The following is a 7,605-nucleotide window of genomic DNA, read 5'->3' on the forward strand; positions in this document are numbered from 1 at the left end:
CGCACAGCCAGCCCGACACCCACACAGCGGCAGGCGGGGCAGGGTGGTGAGGAGGCCGGGAAATGCGGGAGGCCGGCGCTCCAGCCAGACGTGTGAAGAGGACACACAGGCGTGTGTAGGGAATGACACACGGACGCAAGTAGGGAGCCACTGACACGTGCAGAGAAGGGTAGACAAACGAGGTGTCAAGGAAGACAGCCAGACGGGTTGGATCAAGGCTAGACTGGGCATTTGAGCAGGGGACCCCTGTCGCGGGCAAAGAGCAAAGGGTGGGATGGAGAGGGGGACCCAGCGTGGCTGAGCCGCTGAAAGAAGCAGGCGAGCCTGGCAGGGCTTCCCGCTCGCGGTTGCTGGCAGGTGAGTTTTGGGATGCCAGCTAGGCCTGGCCGAAACCTTCCCTCGGAGCCACCAGCAGGCCGGTTTCCTTCACCCCCCTCACCCTCCCTGTGCCCCCGTTCCCCTCTGCCCAAACTTTAGGGCATAGAGCTCAGCCCTGGCAGGTGGAAACCTGCCCCGAGGGGATGCCTGGCTCAGGCCGGGATTCCAGGCTTCCAGGACCTGCTCTGTCCCCACCCTGCTTTGGGGCCTTGGATGAATCCCAGCCCATATCTCAGACCTCCATGTCCTCATTAGGATATTGATCCCAGTGATTGCACCCCTACTCTGTTGGGGTGCTCACCAGCATGGAGAAGTTAGTTATTTAACCTCTGCCACTTGCCTGGGAGCGCCAGGAAGGCAGTGCCTGGGTAGGGCTGCAGGGGTCTGCACAGAGTGGGCACTCAGTGAATTTGCTCCAGGAATTGATGAACTGTGTTGTTGATGATACTCGCTGAACCACTACTGTTGATGAGGAAATGGGGCTTAGGAGGCAAGGGGAGTCAAAAGCTGGTTTGTTTCAAAACCCAAAGGCTTGTCACTGGCCGGAAAGTGGTTCTCAAAAATAAAGCATGGTGACAAAGGGCTGAACATGTTGATGCTAAACCTTGGGGAAGCAGTGAAGCCATGGGGATGGTGTGGAAGGGAAAGTTGGCCAGGGACTGGCCCTGCAGGGAGGATGGGGCAGAGCAGGCTCCAGTGGAGAAAACAAACCTCACTCCACCCCACTCCTGCCAGTCATCACGTCTTGGGCTTCCCTGGGGCCAGGCAGGGGAAGCTTCGTGGTCTAGGGCTTGGGTGCCTGAGGACATCTCCCAGCCTCCTCTGGTAACTGTTCGTTCTGAGCTCTGCTCCCTGCACTGCTTTACCCCACCCCTCCTGCAGACTGGGGCTGTCACGGGGGTATCAGCTCTGAGTAAGGGATGAGGCTAGAATAAAGGGAAACAATTCTCAGAGAACCGAAGAAGGAGACCTGAGAGACTCTTTGTCCAACCTCATGCATTTATTTTATGAATGAACAAATGAAGGATCAGAGAAAGGAGGGGATAGGCTAGGGTCAAAGAGCTAGGATTGGAGGCTTTATGACTCCCAAGGGAGGGCTGTGCCCACGGTATAACCTTGATCTCTCTGAGGACACCAGCTGACCGTTCCAGGATGGATATTCTAGTTGTTGAATGGTTTTACCTGTAAGCTGCCCCCTTTGGCAAGACTGTGTGTGTGTGTGTGTGTTGTGGTGGGGGTGAGGGGGCTGGGGGTAAGTGTGTGTGGCACACTTTGAATGAGTCCTTGCGGAGAGTCCCAGCCTTAAAGAGGTCATTCCCCTCCACTGCCCTATTTGTGCATCACTGGCCTGGCAAATCTGGCTTGCTCCTCAGACTGGAACCCAGGATTGTTTTCCAGTGGTGTTGGGTGTAGCTTCCGGGAGTTGGCTTATGACAGCGTGCCTACCAATCTCTGTGTGTCTATGTATCCATCCGCAAATATATATTAGTGTAGGGCACTTGGAAAACACCAAAAGGAGAAAGAAGAAAAGAAAAACCAGTCATTGTGAATATTGAGGTTTCCTGTTTTCTTTTCTTTTTACTTGTGTAACTCTACAAGTGTCCTTAAATGGAGTGAGCTTGCTGACTGATATCTCCTCTCCTATGTCACACTTCTAGTGGCTGCCTAGCATGGGATCAGATGGTTGTATTGCACATTTTTTTTTAAGCAATCCCCTGTTTCTGGGCATTTAGTTTGTTTCCATTTTTCATACTTCTACACAACACTGCAACAGACATCTTCATGGGGAGGCTTGTGTGTGCCCTTGACTATTCTTTATGTCTCTAGGTATGTCATAGTTTTGAGGCTTTCTTCCGTGTAGGGTCAGATTTGCAGAAGGGGCATCTACTGGGTTCCAGGGAGGCACAGTGGTGTTTAGTGTTTGCTTGGTCCAGGGATAGGTAGGGATGCTGGAGGGAGGAGTCTGAGGGAAATCAGGAAGTGAGATCTCAGGACAGTGAGATGCCCAGAGAGTCCTCAAGTGCTGGGCTTTAGGGCTTGCCCTAGAGTGTGCTTCATGTTACCCCAGCTGCTCACAGGGAATCTCAAGAAACGTCTTTTCTGTTTGCAAAGAACAGTATCCATGATGTCATTCATCCCAAACAGAGCCCATGGCATGGAGATGTTGGAGGGGTCTCTTGAGCCTGATCAGCTCATACCTCCCTACCATCCTTCCTTCTTTGAAATCTTTGCTTTACCCCCTTACAAATTACCCAGTCTCATATATTCCTTTATAGTAATGTAAGAATGGTTTAACACAGCCTGGCTGCCCCTTCTGTCACCCCTTAGGAGGGAAGCCTCTCTTCTGGGACCCTGGGCTAGGTCTCCAGGAGCTGAAGTATCAAAGGCAGCCTCTCCTCTCCTATCTCCAGGGGACTTTCTGGGGAAACTTATTTCTGGGGCTTCTTGAAGGTCTGTATTCAGGGTAGAGCTTATTTCAGGGTAAGTGGCTGAGGGCTGAGCAGGGACTGGGTATAGAACTTTCTCTCCTGCCCCCAGCCCAGTCCTTGCATCTCCTTAGAGAGGCCTGACAATGAGTTAGTCACGCTACCTGCAGCCTTTAATTCCATCCTCCCAACATCCTGAGGAGGTGGGTAATATTTTCTTTATATTTCACATGCAGCAGTGAGGTTTATGGCACTCAAGTAACTTGCTCAAGGACACATAGCTAATTAGGAGCAGAACCCAGATTTCTACCTAATCCTGCCCCAAACAAGTTAGGCCAACCCGGTGCAGCCAGGTGGGTGGTGTTGCTAGTCACCAAGGAACAGAACGCTAGAAGGGAATCAAATGTGAGAAAGGAGAATATGAGTTTGATTATACACATGTTCAATTTCAGGAGTCATCGGCAGGCAGCAGAACTCTGAGAGGAGTCCAGGCCACAAAGACAATCTAAGAACTGAACCCTAAGCCTAGGCAGAACTGATTGATCCATCCATCCACCCACCTATCCATCCACTCATCTATCCTCCTATGGGTCCACTTATCCTTTCTCCATCCTCCTATGACCTATCCACTTATCTATCCATTCACCCATCTGTCCTCCCACTTATCTACCTAGGCCTCCTCCCATCTTTCAGTCCGTCCGTCCTTCCTTCCTTCCTTCCTTCCTTCCTTCCTTCCTTCCTTCCTTCCTTCCTTCCTTCCTTCCTTCCTTCCTGTCTTCATTCCTTCCTTCCTTCCTGTCTTCATTCCTTCCTTCCTCTATTCTAACCACCTCCCCATCCTCCTACACATGCGTTTATTCTTCCTCCCATTCCCTCACTCCTCATCTATCCATTCAAACTCCCATCACCCATAAACTTACCCCATTTGCATCTATCCACCCATATGTCCCATGCATACTTACTGATGCTCACTACAGGCCAAGAACTCTGCTGTGAACTGATGGAAAAAAAAGGATATGGAAAACAAGGTCTCTGCCCTCTAGGAGCTGACAATGGGTTAAAAGAAGCAGATGTATAAACAAATGATCCCAGAACAATATATTTTGTGTGCCAGATGTGTGCTCAAAGAAAGAACATTTAACCCAGTCTGTGGAGGTCAGAAAAGGCTTCTTTGAGGGTGTGTTTCTTGAGTTGAGGTTAAAGTTCAATCAAGATTTCATCAGATGAATGGGATGCAGTGAGTGAGATGTTTCAGGAGACGGAATAGCTGATGTGTACAATGATAGAATAGGTGTCGAGAGACCAAGGTGATTCCAGGGACACAGGTAACTCGGAGCATTGGGAGCAAAGTTGAGTGTGAATGAATGGTGTGTTATGAGGAAAGACAGGAAAGGCAGGTCGTAAAAGGCCTTGAATGACAGGGTGAAGGCCTTGGGAGCCATATAAGGGCTTTAAGAGGGGTGGCATGGTCAGGTTGTTTTAGAAAGATCTCTCTGCTGCGTGGAAGATAAGTTGGGGTATGTGGATGCAGCGGGGATCAAATGGTCCAGGCTCTGAAGAGTGAGGACTTAGGATTCTCTGAGTCCAGCCTCTGGGGTCAGCCCAGGCCCCCACATTTGGCCTGGACCCAAAACTACTTCCTTTGCCAAGACCGAAGTCAGGTCAGTTGGGCTGAGACTGTGGGGATGAGGAAGGTTCTGGAGCTCTCTATTTTCAGTGACGTACAGTACTGCCACCAAGGGCTTTAGTCTATGGTTGTCCCTCTTCTGATCTAGGATCCAAAGTCCATTGCCACCAACTTTAATCAATTTCTCACTGGCTTCTCTGTCCAGGTCACCACGGAGTGTCTCAGTTCTATGTTCCACTTTTCTGCCTCTACAATTTGCAGCCACCAAAACCCGTTAATTTCCCATCAGTCATGCCATGATGTTTCTTCTAACCCTGTGAAATCTCCACCCTGGTGGTTTGCAAGTGACACCTGATGGTGTATAGCCTAGGTGGAGCTGCTACAGTGAGTCAGACATGACCCCAGCCCTCAAAAAACTAGCGGGGGCAGTGGGGGGAAGACAGATGTCCCATCGGCTTGGACAGATGTACCAAGCAACACTGGTGTGTGGAAGGGGAGGCTGCTCAGGCTGCAGAGACTTGGGTGGGCTTGGGCTTAAGTCTTTGCTCTGCCACACTGAATGTGTGACCTTGGGCAAGTCACTTTACTTCTTCAGAGCCTCCATTTTGTCATCTGTGGAATGAGAAAAATAATATTGACTTATCCTCATTTAGATTTATTTATTTTTTAGAGACAGGGTCTTGCAACGCTGCCTAGGCTGGTCTTGAACTCCTTGTCTCAAGCAATCCTCCTGCCTCAGCCTCCCAAGTTGCTGGGATTATAGGTGTGAGCCACTGTCCCTGGCTTAGATTTTTATTTTTTTGGTAGTAACTAGTAGGAACCAACTTGGGCCATTTTAACAAAACCTGGAGAATTTACTAGAACTCAATCTGGGCTTTTGGAGGCCTTGGAGTGAGAACCAGAGAAACAGACAGGAACCTAGGAAAGACTCTGCCTCTTGTCTCTGTGCCCCTCTGCTTAATCACTTAATTTTTTTTTCTCCCTGCAGACCTTCTTTTTCCATTATTTTGTTAAAAAAAAAAAAAAAGGCTTCACTGCAGCTTGAGAATGAGTTTACAGTTCCTCAATTCTAGCCACAGGCAGGACTAACTGGCCATCTTTTAACCACAAGTCCAAATTCCCAAGAAATAATCTAACTGGTGGAACTGCACCCCAGTCCAATTAACTGTGACCAAAGGATGGGATCAGGTAGCACAAATATGGCAGCTTGTGGACATGTGCATTCATCATTCTCAGAAAAGGTGGGACTCATGAGCCTGGCAAAAACCCGGAAGTTGTTCCCTATGTCCTCACAGATTTGTTGGTAAGATTAAACAGGATAACAGATGTAAGCATTTGGCACAGTGCCTTGTATATACTAAGGGCTCAATAAATGGTTGCTGCTGTTATTCATTCATTGCTCTATTTAATAAGCATTTATTGAGTGCCTGGTTATACTGGATCCCACAGTAAGTCTTGAGGATGAGAAAGATGGGATGACACAGACAGAGCTTGAAAATTGAGAGTAATTCAAGTAAAGCTATTTCAGAGGGTTGTTGTCAGGATTGAATGTAATAATACATGCAAAGTATTTAGTACAGTTCCTGACACATAATAACGTCTCAATAAATGTTGCCTACACATGTTGAATGTCTATTTGTACAAGAGCAAAGAAAAAACATTTCTTATGCCTTTTCTATTTGCTTGTTGCTCCCCTGGCCACAGGACTAAGACATCTTTGGTTACAAAAATAGATTTCAGTCTTCAAAATAATGTCAGTTGCCAGACTGACAGTTTTTGGATGTTGTATTTGAGTCTAATTTAAAAGTTTAGAAAAATAACGTTGGCATCTCCTGAACTCAAGCACTTACATGAATTATTAACAAGAGTTAATGCAGATTAAAAATACCCACGTGCAACCCGTGATCATCTTTATTTTCTTGACCAAGAATGAATGAACCTGAACATCTACAGGAGAGTACATTGTGGTACAGTCACAGGACGAGAACATTCCACAGCAATGAAAGTGAACACATTACAACTACAAGCAAACATACGAATGACTTACAAACACAGGGTTGAGCTAAAGAAGCCACATGCTGTATGATTCCATTTATATAAAGTTCCAAAGCAGGAAAAGCAGATCCATGGTATTGGAGTCCAAGCAGTATTTACCTTTGGGGCAAGGTAGTGGCTGGGAGTCGGGGACTTGCTGGTAATGCTGTTTCTTGATCTGGGTGCTGGGTACACAGGTGTATTTGGTTTGTGAACATTGACAGAACAGTACACTTCTGTGCATTTTAATGTATGTATGTTATACTTTAATTTTCTAAAAAGAGTGTCTTATCTTTATGCATTTGCCCAGCCGAGGCAAGAGAGGTAGGCTTCCAGCTTGAAGACGGAGGAGGACTTTGGGTTTCCAGGCAGAAGGGGCAAAGGGAAAGGAACTAATATTTATTCAGTCTATGGGAGAACTTTCTTTCCAGGCTTCGTAACAAAAATAGTTTCATTTCTTCCAAAAACAGTTTTTACTCTTTTTGTTTATTTTAAACTATTGCTTGAATCACTGCCTGATTAAAAAAAAAATGGAGGTGAATGTATGTTTCCTTTGCCTCTGTTTACTCACTTGTTAAAGAAAACATTATACTATGTATGCATTTTTGGAAGAAGATGGTGTATAAATAAACAAAACGGTGCAAAAAGCATTTGTAGAAAACCTATGTGTGTGAGAGACATTTCCACAGTTTGTTTCAGAGGACAAAGTGGAAAAGGCCATGGTTCAGGAGGGGTAGTGACTGGCCTGGCCCCTAGTAGGTACCCAGTACTCTTGTGAAACATTGGCCAGCAGGGCGATAGGGAGGGCACGCAGGGGGCCATGTGAGGCCTCTGCCTCTTTTAAGTTCCAGAAAGCACAGAGATGTTCTGGACTGGCTTGGGCTCTGGGTCTAGAGGATTTGAAGACCTGAGTTCAAATCCCCCTTCTGCCATTTACCTGCTGTGTATTCTGGAACAAGTCATTTGTCCTTCCAGAATGTCATTCCAGCAGACAAGGTCACCCTCATGCATTTCCTGGGACCTGGGTCTCCTTGGCAGCATCTCTAGCCTGCCGTCCCTGCTGCTGAAGTGGCCAGTGCAGTGTAACTAGGGACTTTCAACCATGCCTGCCTCCCTCCCTCCCTCCCTCACCTTCCCTCC

Source organism: Mandrillus leucophaeus, unplaced genomic scaffold, assembly GCF_000951045.1.
Source record: "Mandrillus leucophaeus isolate KB7577 unplaced genomic scaffold, Mleu.le_1.0 Scaffold319, whole genome shotgun sequence".
NCBI classification, from domain to species: Eukaryota; Metazoa; Chordata; class Mammalia; order Primates; family Cercopithecidae; genus Mandrillus; species Mandrillus leucophaeus.